Source organism: Schistosoma haematobium, chromosome 3 (assembly GCF_000699445.3).
Source record: "Schistosoma haematobium chromosome 3, whole genome shotgun sequence".
NCBI classification, from domain to species: Eukaryota; Metazoa; Platyhelminthes; class Trematoda; order Strigeidida; family Schistosomatidae; genus Schistosoma; species Schistosoma haematobium.
In genome coordinates, this window is record NC_067198.1 from 21,731,666 (window position 1) to 21,747,097 (window position 15,432).

Genomic DNA, 15,432 nt, shown 5'->3' on the forward strand with positions numbered 1-15,432 from the left:
AGTCGGCTTCGCTCAATATGTCTAGGTTTCATATATTCCGGATGATCTCTGTCTTCGGTCGAACTGTTTTGACTCGTCAAGCTGGATTACAATTGACCGGTCTAATTATAGCTCTCATCAACAACTTTCTCGGTGAGCTCATATTGTTTACTAACACTAAATTTCCCAGTTGTAAATTTCTTCTCATGTCCAACCATTTTGATCTTGCCTGAATGGTTGGTAGGTACTCTCGTAACTATCCGTTCCAAAATATTTGGGATAGATGATGCGCTTTCTTACATCTCCTGTTTTATAAGCACGTTTCAATTGTTCGAATGATACACCTCCAAGACGAGTTTACAGATAGCCTTCCGACCTTCTGCGACAAGCTAGGCACTCCGATGTATTGGCTAGTGACTTCAATGCTTAAGTAGGTAAACTAAGCAAAAAGGAAAGACACCTGGGTGGACCTTATGGTGTCGTGGCTCAAAGAACAGGTAATGGCGACCGTCTGTTGCAGCTATGCTCAGATAACCGCCTGTTTCTTGCATACACTAACTTTAAGCATAAGGAAAAACATTTTTTGACATGGCAACCCCCGAATTCGTCTCAACGTTGTACCCAAGTGGATCACATCGCTATCAGCCACCGATGGAGGGGCTCCATAGAAGACTGTCGCTCATTCTGGAGCACATGCTTAGACTCAGATCATCCTCTAGTACGAGCGCGTATCTGTCTGCGTCTTACTGGACGTAGGAAAGACACTGCAAGGAAACCTCTTAGGGCCCTACTTAATGATAGTCAAGCTAAGAGCATATCTGAGGAACAACTAGAAAAACAGTTGGGCAGCCATGTAGGTGATGCCCACCCCGAGGCAGTGTGGAATCACATCTGAAAAGCCGTGGAAGCAGCAGTGATGTCTGCAAGTACGGTAAACCATAAGGTTAGTGTTATGGATGCAGAGGAATATACCAATAATTATCATGTTAAGTCTAATGGTGTCCTTGGACGTTAAATGGACATTTCCTATTGGTCGATATTTATTTCACTTGTTAAATATTGTAGAAATGTTGTTTTCTATTTTATGGTACGATGTGGTATGCTTGATTGGTATGTAAACAGAGTATGTTTGAAATATAACGATTCATATCTCAGAGGTTGTGACTTGTGTTCTGGACTCAACTGGCTGGGCTAGACAGGGAGGCGGGACCAATCGAGACTCTAGGCCGTCCGTACGTGTTTACGTGTCACCAAGTCGATCGATAAATACGCTGCTCACTAATCTTTCAGTCAAGGACGCAACAATTGGCACGGGGTAAAAATCGACCCGAGTTTCAAGTCACAACAGTAAGGTAGAAACACTGGATCTCAGCAGCGTCTACCGCACTGATAGATGCTCGAAAACTCATTCCACATGGCTCTGAAACCTACGCAATGATCATGAACAGTGGTGGATAGCGAATGCAAGAGAGATGGAAAAGGCAGCGGCAATAGTTAACAGCAGACAACTGTTCAGACTTGTTAAGGAAACTGGTATTAGGAACCCATCGATTAGTGAAGCTGTCTCCGAAAAAGATGCACGTACTACTCATTCTCAATCCTGGAGATTGGATCGATGGGCAGAACACTTTAGGGATCAATTCAACTGGCCTTCAGCCACACTTCTGTTTCCCACGATCTCCAGTCGACCTGAATGGTAAGTTGATGTAAGTCCTCCGACTCTTTGCGAAGTTGAAAAAGCTATAGGAAATCTGAAGCGTGAGAGAGAGGCAGGCTCTGACAGGTTTACTCCTGAGATTTTTAAGGATTGTGGTCTAGTATTAGCAGCGAGATTAACTGAGGTCTTAGGTAGGATCTGGGAACTGGATGTAATCCCATCTGACTGGTATCAATCACTGATTGTATAAAAAAGCACAAAAGTCTTCTTGTGACAATCACAGAGGGGTCAGTTTGATTAATATAGTGTCTAAAATATTAGCTTCAATAATTCTTCGACGCCTAACCAAAGCTCGTGAAGATCAGACTAGAGAAAATCAGGCCGGTTTTCCACCTGGACGTGGCTGTATAAACCAAATATTCACACTACGTCATGTCCTAGAACATAGATACACATTCAGACGTTCCAAATTAGTAGCATTTCTCGACCTTAAGACGAAGTTTGACTCTGTTGATCGTGAGGCTCTGTGGCAGCGTTTGTCGTTGAAAGGAATGCGAAAGAAGTACATTAACCTTATAAAGGCTCTCTACTCGGACACAACTGGTCGAGTGAGAGCTTATGACGAACTGTCATCGGTATCGATTACTTCAAGAGGTACTCGTCAGGGCTGTCCACCCTCTCTATTCTTGTTTAACTTTGTCGTTGACGTACTTCTAGAGATAACAATTTCCACATCTGACTTTCCAGGAGTTGAACTTCTACCGGGAGGTTCACTTGTTGACTTAGAATATTTTATTTGATGAAGACGCTGACAAAATGCAGTCTTCTGACCACTCTAAGCAACAATACAGGCATGTTCGGGATGCGATTCTCTCCCTCGAAATGCAAAATGTTGCTTCAGGATTGGGTTGCATTGCCACCCGAACTAATGATAGTGAGTGAAATAATTGAGCGTGTCGATCGCTTCACTTATCTTGGAAGTCTCATCAGCCCTTGTGGTCTGGTGTGTGACGAAATCTCAGCACGGATACAGAAGGCTCGACTAGCTTTTACCAACTTGCGTCATTTATGGCGTAGGCGAGATATCCGTCTATCAACCAAAGGACGGGTTTACTGCGCAGCAGTTCGTTCCTTCCTACTTTATGGCAGTGAAACATGGCCGGTAAGAGTAGAGGACATTCGTAGGTTACTAGTATTTTATCATAGGTGTCTTCGAAATATTGCTCGTATATCGTGGGACCATCGAGTAAGTAATGCAGTTGTTAGGAAACGGGTAATAGGTAAGGATGGCAAATCGATTGATGACGTAGTGAAACTTCATCAGTTGAGATGGCTTGGACACGTTACGTATGCCCAACGACCGACTGCCTCGACGTGCGATGTTCAGTGGTATAGGAGTAGGTTGGAAGAAAGCTATGGGCGGCCAGACCAAAACATGGCACAAGTCCATGAAGTCACTGACAAGTGGACTGAGTCATGTCGGTAGGTGTAGACTACCTGGTTGGGGACCGCTAGATGATAGCAACCGATGGTTAGAGACCCTGAATGACATGGCTCAAAATCGTTTGCAATGATGTGCGCAGGTGCATACACTCTTTGTGTTCTCCTAAATTCTAATCTTCTGAATTCTTCAGGTCCTTTATTTTCTTTCCAAATTTATTTCACTGTATTGTACCCCTTAAATAACATCTTCAAACCCTAATTTTTCCGATTACTCTTTATACTTTACTACCTCTACCACTACGGGATTTGAATCGACAGTTGTATCTCTGTGATAATGTGCTATGCCAACTCGAACTTATGTACGTACAAAGTTCTACATTGTTATTGACTGACTGACACCTCCATGAACTAAAAATAACTTATTTGGTGTAAGTACATCCAGATTATCACAGTCATTAGCTAGCTTTATGAGTGGTCGATTGTTCAGTAATCCTTCAGCCTATATCAAAAACGTCTCCAAAGACTCGTACGTAAATACCTTTCGAAACAGTAGTGATTGTAGAGTCTTTTTATTGACTTTACGATGCGTCTACATACACTACCTCGATGACTAGCCACAGGAAGGTCAAACAGCCAACCTCTTTCTAAAGGAGCATCTGCCACGTTGTTCTGGTTCCAACTACATATAATCTGTCTAAGACTAGCACTGGATCCCTTAAAACTGACAGATTCACCCTTACGCTTATTTATAATTCGTACAAAGGTGCCATTCTCAACACCATGTATGATACCACGGCAAATATGTACTGCCTGTTTCTTCGGGGTCTTAGTTACTGGCTTTTTTGTTACAGTGGCCTTTGGCCTTCTCAGTGTCTTGACTTTCGGCTTGATGACCTTCTTTTCCTTAGGCTTTCATAGAGTTAATTTGGGATTATTATCAGATGGTATCATTAAGAAGATCAATTAGTTCAAATGTATCTTTTAAGGAAAAAATTACATAATTTGCTACGTATTGGGTTTAGGAATTTAGCTAGCCACCTGCTAGTTCATGCGTAGATGAACTCAACATAGATACCATTGGTTGTATTCGGTTATTAGGTCTATGGAATTTCGATAATCCATTTAAATTCAGGAGTTCAGAGCCAATACGCTTTAGTATATTGAATTTGGCTTGTTTATAACATTTATGTCAAGGTATTTAATCGGATTTGAACTTTCTCTGATTTCGAACATCATTTGACGGGAAGCCTGCCAAAAACTTGCCATCAACACAAAAAATGCATAACGTTCCTTCTTTATAGTCACATTTATTCATAACAGCTACACCAGAACCTTTATCAGATTTGAGAAACATAATATATGGTCTACTCTGGAAACTTTTTAAAGCCTTGAAATGTTTAAATATTAGAATATTCCTGTTTTATTTAAGGACCAAGAAATTACTGGTCAGTATGAACACACTTTCGCTTATCTGGAGTAGATGGGACGTTAGGCTTCACTAACTATACATAAATTAATACCAGATTTATATATAAAGTTCAAATCTCACCGTACTCCAATATGCATCATTTCTTAACTGCTACTCTTTCTATACACATCTAAATTGTTTTTTATCTTAAAACTCTATAGATTCTTATATTATTGGTTAAACCTTTGTTGAATAACATTTTCATCCAAAAATAAATATTTATAACTTTCATTTATTTTTTACTTCTGTCTAATTCAGATATTTTCTCATTCACAATAATCGTCATTAATGTACATTGTAAAAATATAATTAACTTAATCATTCACCATTTGGTTAAGCTTGTTTGTTTGTTTTTACCTGATCTGATGATTTATTGATTTAATTTATTTACTCAAATAAAATACACTTCATGAATTCCACGTATTACTTTTTCCTTTAATTAAACACACGAAGAAACTAACTGACAAATTTGTTTTCATCACATTCCCTAACCCATCATAATAAGATTATGTAACTTTGAAAATAAAAGGTCACAAGAGGAATTTATCTCGGTGAAAATTCTAGTTTGGTATCTGTTATATGTTGTATGCATGAGATTGACATTGATAGTTAAGAGGAAACTCCTTTTAACAAATTTATTATCTAACAGAAAAAGTAGATGATATGAAATTTTCTTTGTAGCTAAGACAGGTACAGGACCTCCTGTTGATCAGGTCTATCCAGCTAACACCAGATTATTCAGAGTATTCGTTTATTTAATATTCTCGCACTGAAAGTTCAGACTTAAATTGGTGAATTGCTAACACCTCAGTAGTGTATAAGTCTTTGGATTCGACCTCCATTTGATCGCATTCTTCTCACTGTGTAAATTATTTTAAAAGACGATTTCTCTGTAAAAGAAAAATTGACTAGAGTTGATGAGGTGCTTCTGTATAATGAACCACTGATTGTTTCGTATTTGATGTTTATAGGATTAATTGTTTGACTGTGGTCATGTTCATGAGAATTTTATCCCTCAGAACACTTCACATGGATCCATGTCTGTCAAGCAAGTGTTAAAGTATGTCTCTATCAAGTTGACAATTAGAGTCTTGTGGTAACAGTATATTTACTCACCTGATTTAACCAACTGAAAACTTTATCATTATATAGATGTGTGATTTGTGCATTATGCGCCAAATAATCTGGTTGATTTGTTCATCACTCTTCAGTTCAAATATTTCCTTGAACTCCTATCATCAGTATGTGTACACGGCATTGATCTCTTTCAAAAGTTTGTGTTGATGTCTTACTTAAAAATCGATAGATCACGTGTAGTACACAAATCACTTCATATTTTACTAATCTGAATCCATAGTTTACATTCAAATCAGTAGTTATGATTGCTACTTGTTTGATATGAAACGTTATAGATGTACCAGTCTTATTTATGTTTATTTTATCTTACATCTGTGTGATCGTTTCCTCCATCAGAGTGATACAAATGTTACATACATACAATTAATATTAGCCAGAGCATTATCACTGATTAAAGGCTGAAATTTGGAAGAGCTCCATATTTTAATAGTATCACATTTCAAAGCTCATCGGTTGTTAATAGTCAGTGTTTGAAGACTGATTTTGATAGTTGTTGCAGAGTCGATTCAAATTACTTTAACCAGTGTAATAAAGAGAAGGAGTCCTATAAACAATAAGAAGTTAGTTTCATTTAAAAACATAAGCACTAACACTTCCAACAAAGCATTTGTGATTTTCCTAATGTTTATTATCGAGAGACTTTGTTTAAATTAATTCCATAATTGAATAACCTGAGACTGGTGTAAGTAACTTAATCTACTTGGAATGGAACTTCATTTACTTATTGATCAGCATGTAAATTCAACAAAATCAAAGTGATTCTGGTTGTTTTGAAATGTTTCCAAGTGATATGAAAAATTCTTTCTACTTAAGACATTGAAATTACACATGATTGGCTCTTACATGATATGAATTTTTGTTAGGAAATGCTTAGGAGGAAAAGCTACAACTTGTCAGATTTATTTGTTCACTTGGGGATAAGTGCAATACTCCATTTGTACAATAACTATTTAAGAATCAGTAATTCAGTCACTACTAGTCAGTACATGTAAGTGAATCGTAAATTGTTGATTAGTTTGCACAGAAATCTGTGGTTAATATTTATTAGATGTCGATGATGTGCGTATCTATTTCAAGTCATGTGGTAATACTGTAGTGAACGAGAGCACAAGTGGGGACAATCAAATGTATTTGAATACAAAATTACAGAGTATCTTAGTAAAATTTGAGTACCATACGTTAAATACTTCATTTACAAAATATTTATCAGACTTCATTGCTCTTTCGTTCTCACACCGATCATTCTGTGTTCTCGTTCTCTTTCCTTCGATCTTCTTAACCTTCTGCCACCAGGCATTTCACTTTCGATTGATGATACATACTACTTATATCTGTCGACATCAGTAGCACATGCCACAAAAGTAATAGTGCTATCAAGAAAACAGGATCACGAGTAAAGCAATACTTCTAAAACTAACCTTTTGTTAGGTTTCAATATTATAGATCATATAGATCGTGTTTATAACGACCATATTTTTCAACAAATTAATATGATCGAAAAATAGACAAAGTTTCTGTGAAACCTCTGAGAAGCATCTTATCCAATCAGCATTCACTAGAAATTTTGCCAGAATTCACATGTCGAGTTTCTGATCAAATGATTATCTATACTGCTAATATGTTTATTAGCGTTCCTGAATTTTCCGGAAACCGCAGGCTATCTAAAATATTATGAAAACCCTAGATTTTCTGTACATAAACAAACCTTTGGAGTGGAGCGTCTCTTCCATATTACGCGCATTTTCTCTCGAGTTCCATTTTCTGTCTAGAATTAGCCTGGACCGACGGATATCCCCAAATTACGATCCTTTTTGGGACTACTTAGTCATTATGAAGCTTTTATTTTTAACCTTCATTACCTACGTGCCCCCTTGTTAAGTTTGTCTTTCATTGTTCCACTTGTTTCCTTTCTACTCTTATACTACTAATTTACATTCAGTAAGCAGTTGTATTCCCGACAATTTTCATACTTATGTTGTAACTCAAGTTGTACTGTAACATTCTGAAATGTTCACATGTATCTTTAACGTTTATTGTACTTATCATTGTATTTATCATCATAATCACTGTACTTTAATTACTGTAACAGTTATCCGCAGTTTTGTGCATTTGTTTAAACGCAACAGTTTCCATATTGTTTCGGTTGCTCATAAACTGTTATGAAATTTAGACACAGCTATCGGCTGTCTTTATGTTACTCTTACAGGAAGCCATTGTTATTTTCACTCTTGAAGGACGCGTTTAAACGCCTAGACACCTCACAAGTTGAGGTTTGTAACTAGATTTTGTGTATTATTTAATAAAGAACCGCTTTTGTAGACAAATCGTTGTTTTGGTACTTCGATTTTGCGCGTATCTCAATCAGGTCACTTGGACGCTTCGATACACTTAACACCCCTTAAATAACCTTCTGGCGAAGAACGTAAAAGAGGATTGGTCTGCGAAATGTCAAGCTGCTTCGACGAAATCAAGAAAACTTTATTCTCGGGTCTGTTTTTCACAAATTACGATCCATCCTTACCCATTGTAGTAGCATCAGACGCTTCAAACTACGGCATTGGAGCAATCATTTATCACGTCATTCCAGATGAACCTGAGTTAACCATATCACATGCGGCTAGATCGTTAGCAACAGCGAAACGTAACTACAGTCAGATCGCGAAGGAAGCATAGTCGACTATCTTTGCTGTCAAGAGGTTTCACAAGATGATATTTGGACGTCAGTTAAGTCTATTAACTGACCATAAACCATTGTTAGCCATTTATGTATCAAAGTAAGGGCTTCCAGTATACACAGCGAACAGACTGCAACGGTGGGGAACTACACTCTTGGCTTATGACTTCAAGATCAAGACCCGACCACTAACGATTTTGGACAAACAGATGCTTTGTCTAGACTGATTGGCTCACAAGTTAAACGTGAAGATGATACTTTGGTGGCAACAGTTGCGACGTAAAACAGAAGTACATTGAGAATTGTAAGACGCGGTCGATGATTTAACAGTCTGTTTCAAAGATAGCAAAGAAGCCGCGGAAAAAGACAAGATATTACGAGTAGTTGGTGGTTAACTTCACACTAAGTGAAAGAACCGTCATTATCAAGGAGAAATGCTGCAAAATTTTTGCCGGCGCTACATACTCATGATGACAAATTTATGTCTAAGGGACAGTGAAAAAAAAGCTTCTTAAAAAAGATGACACCACAAGTTTCTAAAACAATTCCACAGTTGCAACTTCAGTATCAACAAAATGAAAGAGTACACTCGAAGTTAACCTTAACTGCCAAAAATGGAAAAACATATTGAAAAAAGAAACCGAAACTGTGTGTCGTCCTCAGATCTTCAGAAGACGATGACCGTCAATGCTGTTATAATGGGAATAGTGAATGTCAGCTGACATGTGAACTGGTATGTGAGTGAGTGTGTGAGTGAGTGAGTGAGTGAGTGAGTGTATGAGGCAGTCAATTATGCAGTCGGGCAGTCAATCGGTCTCTCGGTCGGTCAGTTTCATGGTCACTTTCTTTCACATGTCAAACCATACTACTGATGAGTAGGACAAATTGGATGATCAAATGTTCAGTTCGTTGTCATATCTTCTTACTCACATTCATCTATTGATGGTTAACACTGGTGTTCCAATGAAATGCCAGTGTCGTTATGATGTGTCACACACTACTGACTACTATACACAGGGTAAGAGGTAGAGCGAGTCGGTTTGCACTTCAACAACTGTATCAATGAATGACCGAGTGAACAAGTTATGGATTGACGCATGCTTGCTTGATCAGTGCAATAGTGAATGACCAATGATGTGCATATTGTGTGTTGATTGGTTCACACTTGTATGTTGAGAAGAGTTGATCATTGAGAATTCACAGTAGTTGATCGTCGGGCAATGGAGGTGGTTACTTCGCCAAAAATCAAATTCTGTTCCATGGTACATCTAGGCGGTGTGCCTAAAGGACCACCTTCGCTATCCCGTCATTTTCATCGAAACCATCGCTCACTGATACACACGTCAACATCTTCACACATTCATATACCAAGCGTAGATGATTCTTGCCAATCGTTCATGTCCATTCCACTCTCTCTCTCTCTCTCGCTCTCTCTCTCTGTCAGTCTCTGCCTCTATCTCTCTTTCATTCATCCAACACTTTCAACATGAACAGGCGATTCTACTCCAGCCACACCATTCATCAATCACAGCAGTGATTTTTGTACTTGTTGTGATTATACTTGCTTTGGGTACTTATTGCACCAAAAAGCATTCTTGGTCTACTTTAACTAAAAGTACCTTGGTTAAAGTTTGAAATTTTTTTGCTAAATTTTGTCGTAGGTACCTTTTTTTACTCCTAGACTAACATTTGTGTTCACATTGTGATCATTGTGTGTTTTTAAACCTTTTAAATCTAATTACAATGGTTGGTAAGACTCAAAAATGTGGGCAACCAAATTGTTTGTTCACCGTTGAGGAGGGAATGCAGTGTGATGACTGTAGAAAGTGGTACCACAAAATGTGTACACGCCTAAGTCCGATGGCATACAAAAGATGCTCGAAGCCTTACTCGCATTGGCTTTGTTTGTTCTGCTGTACGGATAAAAAGGTACTAATTCAGGAGGCTATGGGCCTATTGGGTTTGGCCTGCAAGAAAGACGATGACACATGCGCTGACAACACCAGCGCTGACAGTGACGATTGTGTCAGTGTTGTATCTGCTGTTACGCGACTCCTCAAACAACCGACTCTGACCGACGCGAAAGTGAGATCGCCGTTAACATTAACAAGAGGAGTTATACCACCTGGTACTGACATTGATAACGATGCACCTTTAGTGGGAACCGACGAACTGGATAAAACCATCACCGTTCCAAATAGTCCCAATGTCCTGAGGGATGAAAAATGGAATACGGTACGTAGGAAACGAAACGAAAGGAAAAAAGCTGTAGGCAGTACACAGGTAGTTAGTAACTCACTGATGGACTCTCATTATGAGTCACATACTGCACTACCAAAATCTGATGGTAAAAGTGAAACCCATCCTGGCGTGATTGAGAAGAAAAATCAAATAACAGCTAAAACTAATGACTGTTTACTTGATAAGTCCTTGGTGGACTCTCAGACCAATCCGCCGAAGCTCCAAAGTAAAGCTTCGTCTAACACTGTTGTGAGTCACTCACAGGACTATGTTACAATAAAAGCTAATCGTAAGATACCAGTAGTTAACATACAGGATATATCGTCACGGTCGAAAGCTGTTAACACAATCTCAAAGGAAGCTAAACCCCTTCCTAGTTTAATTATTTGGAATCTAGAGGAGTCGAAAGATAACGACCCTGCTAGAAGACATTCACATGACATGCAGTTAGTGGAGTCTGTGGTAAGAAATGTGCTACCTGAAGAGGTTTCAGGGGTACATATTACAAAAGTAATACGACTCGGTAAATGGGTTGGAGGCGAGACCCAACCAAAAAGAATCCTGAAGCTGGTTCTCGGGAGTTTCGAAGAAAGAGACATATTATTGAAAAACGCACCAAAAACTCGTGACTCAAGTATCCGTATTCGACCAGATTGGCCGCTTGAGGATCGAATCAAGTGGAAGAATGCGTTTATGGAGTTAAGAACTCGCTTGTTAAATGGCGAAACTAACCTTACCATTAAGGGTTTTCGGGTAGTCAGGTCTTGGAAGCCAGTGCTTCCGAGGCCTGTATGGGTAGAACGATTGATTGCCAAAACACTTTAAGCGTGTGCTACACGAACGCTCGTAGTCTTAGAAATGAAACGTGGAAGAATTATGTCCCGATATAATCGTTGTTACAGAAACTTGGTTCACAGTAGATATAGACTGTTCTCCCATCATTGCAGGCTATATCTGTATTAGAAGTGATAGAGTTTTAAGTCGCAAGGAGGGAGGCATAATGTTATACGTTTGGGATCACTTTCGTATACAATCAATCATATCGGAGGCTCATGTTAGTGGTAAATGTGAGGTAGCATGTCGTAAGATTAAATCTAGAGATGGATTAGTGACTATAGGGGGAATATACCGTAGTCCGTTTTGTCTTGCTGACGACTTTATCCTAATACACATCTGTTCTTGGAGTATGGCCCCAAGCTACCAGCTTTGGGGAAATTTTGGGGAATTTCGGGGAAATTCTGGGGAAATTTTGGGGAAATCCCCAAAATGAAATAGTTTTCCCCAAAGTTTGGGGAAATTTAAGGGAAATCCCCAAAACTTTCGTAGCGCATTTTTGCAGACTAACATTTCATCGACATAATATAAATAAGCCTCACAGTAGTAAGTTTGAATAGAGAAATTTACATTTTAATTCAATACAGACTTTTGATGAGGGATAATCTATCGAATTCTAGGTCTTGTTTTAATACATCAACAATCAGACAGTAGACAAAGTGTTGTCGGTTTTAAAGCACTTTTTCAAAATTTGAAAGCTATGGAGGTGAGTTGTTTGCAGTGCAGGTCGGAAAATTTGGTTGCTGTCTATGTTCAGTTTTACTTAGGTGAATTATTTCTTTCAGAATAATAATAGACAGCTCGATAAGATTGCGAAAAGGCGGGCAGCAGACACGAAATACCCTAGGTTGTTTGGCTGTTCCCGATCAACCTATTACAGAAGGTTGAGGAAAATAAAAGCACAGTTTATAAAGAAGTGTCAGTTACCGAGCTGTGACGAAGGGACAGACAATCCAGTTGTCGTCACAGAATCGCGTATTACCGTGGCTACAGAGCAGTGGGCTAATATTGTCACAGATACAGCTACTGCTTCATGTAGTCACGTCCAGTGTTCAGACAACACAATCAACGGTAGTATCTGTTTAATTATTAAGATTTTATACGTTGTGTGATTTCAGAAATGTCCCCAACCATTCATCTTTCAGTGAAAGACGAGTTAGACAAAATGGTCATTGAAATGATGAAAGGTGGTTATATAAGCATAAAGAAGGCTGATCAAATACTGGACATTTTTCGTGCGCGGTATCCAGAACTTCCAACGTCCGTCCGAAGTGTTCTACGTCGATGCAACGACGTGGAGCCTAAGATCCTAGATTCTGGAACGTATTACCATTTAGGATTGAAATCCAGTCTTTTGAGAATTTCAGGACACTGGCTACGGCGAATCCATTTCAAGGAATTACAGTTGCAGTTAAACTACGATGGTCTATGTTTGTTCAAAAGCTCTAACCAATAGCTGTGGCCGATCCTAGGTCGTGTAGTAGCTCCACTAGTTAGTAGTGTTTTCGTAGTTGGGATCTACGGTGGTGAAGTAAAACCATCTGATTTCAACGACATGTCAGCAACACTTATAACAGAGATAAAGTACATAAACGTGGATGGCGATCCAAAGAAAGGGTGAGCTAAAACTACTTAATTTGTTTGTTATAATACATATGTTAACTTTGTCACACATTGTTCCTACTCGTTCCCCTTCCTACTCTTTTGTATATTGTTTAATACCACTTAATAAAATGAAGTATTCAGTTGTATTCCCAATAACTGAAGTTCACTTTGGGGTTTTCCCCAAAATTCACAGGATGTTAATTATCATTATATTTATCACTATAATCACTGTACTTTAATTACTGTAACAGCTTATGACTTTGTGATCAATACTCAAAGTAATATAACTTGTCTCTTGTATGTTTCCCTTTCAGCTGGCTTCGCAGGCTTTATCAGACGTTACTGTAAGTTCTTTGTTCGCATTATTAAGAACATTGTTATACTGTTGGTACATCACCAAACTTTCACATATCTTGACACGTTATTATACACTAAAAATGATTTATTTATTTATTTTTTAGAACATTATCAATGACAGTTCTACGTCTACGTAAGGTGTTGCTGTTACAACGCATAGGAAAACTTTTTATAAATGATTCATTTGTAATTTCATTAACTGTAATAAACATTTATATATTTCATAAATCAGTCTTTTCATAATCGCGATAAATATGTTAACATTAGGTTTCATTAGCAATGCGCGATTGACGAAAAGTAATTAAACATCGCAGTAAGAAATGTACGTAAGCATTCTCCCTAGGTATTCCGTGATGTCGATAGGCTTTCGTGAAGCTTTTGCGTTAAAACAGTTTTCCAGGAAAACCCGAAGGTTTAGGGAAGCTTCCCCAAAATCATATAGCTATCGTGTTCGTTTCCCTTCCAACTGGCTTCGCAGGCTTTAACAGACGTAGGCATAGTTTATTTGTTCTTTTGTATATTATTTTATACTACTTACAAAAATTCAGTAGTCAGTTGTATTCCCAATAACTGAAGTTCACTTTGGGGATTTCCCCAAAGTTACCCAGGTCTGGGGAAATTTTGGGTTTTTTTTCTCATTTCCCCAAAGTTTATTATAGCGGCTTCCCCAAAATGGACTCAATTTTCCCCAAAGTTGGGAGCCTGGGGCAGAATGTTGTCTCATCATTGGGGACTTCAATGCACCACATATCAACTGGATAGAGCTTACAGCTCCAGGTAGTGGTTTCGATAGCAACCTTTTATCTACCGTTATTCAGTTTACACTTGTACAATGTATCACAAAACCGACACATATTGATTTGCAACATGCCCCGTCACTGCTGGACCTCGCCCTCACCCACCACTGTGAGGATGTCTTTGATATTCAGCACCTTCCCCCACTAGTGAACAGTGATCACGTTGTAATTCACTTTAAGTTTAGGACACATGGTATACAATTCGTATCTGCTCCACCCCGTCCCAATATCTGGCGAGCCAATATTCCGGAAATCAGAAACTGTGCTATCTCGACTGATTGGTCGGTCGACGCGGATGGATTGATCGAAGATGAATGGAATAAGTTTAAGGCTACATTCGAGTCCGTAACGTCGCCGTATATCCCATGGTCAGCACGTAAGTTATCAAATTGCCCTCCATGGATTAATAAGGAAACCCGGAAGCTGTTAAAGCGTAGGAAACATTTCTGGGACTTATTCTTGTTGACAGGTCATGCACCATTTAAGTGTGAGTACCAAAAATTCCGGAATATCTGTAAGAAAACCATAGCCAAATCTCGTACCACTTACGAACGACAGTTAGTATATGATAGCCGTACTTGTCCGAAACGATTGTTTTCGTATGTTAAACGGCGAATGAAACGTAGTGATGGTGTTCCCCCGTTACTGTTACACGAAAATTCAGAATTACTAGCTGAATCAGATCGAGCAAAAGCTGAGACTTTTTCAGATTATTTTAGCGAAGTCTTCTCTACGTTTATTGTAACAAATACTTGTCCCACTCACACCGAGATACCAACCATGGAATCTGTACAGGTGACTGAGGAAACTGTCCTTCCGTTGATAACTAACCTCAAACCTGATAAGACACCGGGCCCTGACGGGTTACATCCACGGTTGCTGTCATCTCTTGCGGACATTATTTCAAAACCGCTTGCGACACTCTTGAACATGTCCCTTTCACTCGCTCAACTCCCTAGAGATTGGAAGGACGCTATAGTCAGTCCTATATTTAAGGACTATCAGAGACATATAGTATCTAACTACCGGCCTGTTAGTCTAACTAGCATAGTCGTTAAGTTACTTGAAAAGTTAATTCGGGTTAGGTTGCTAAGCCACATAGATTTACACAATCTGTTAGCTCCTGGGCAACACGGATTTCGTAACAAGCGTTCATGCTTGACTAACTTGCTTATTGCGAGGGAGGATCGGACAGCAGCCCTAGATAACGGTCTGTCGGTCGATGTGATATTCATAGATT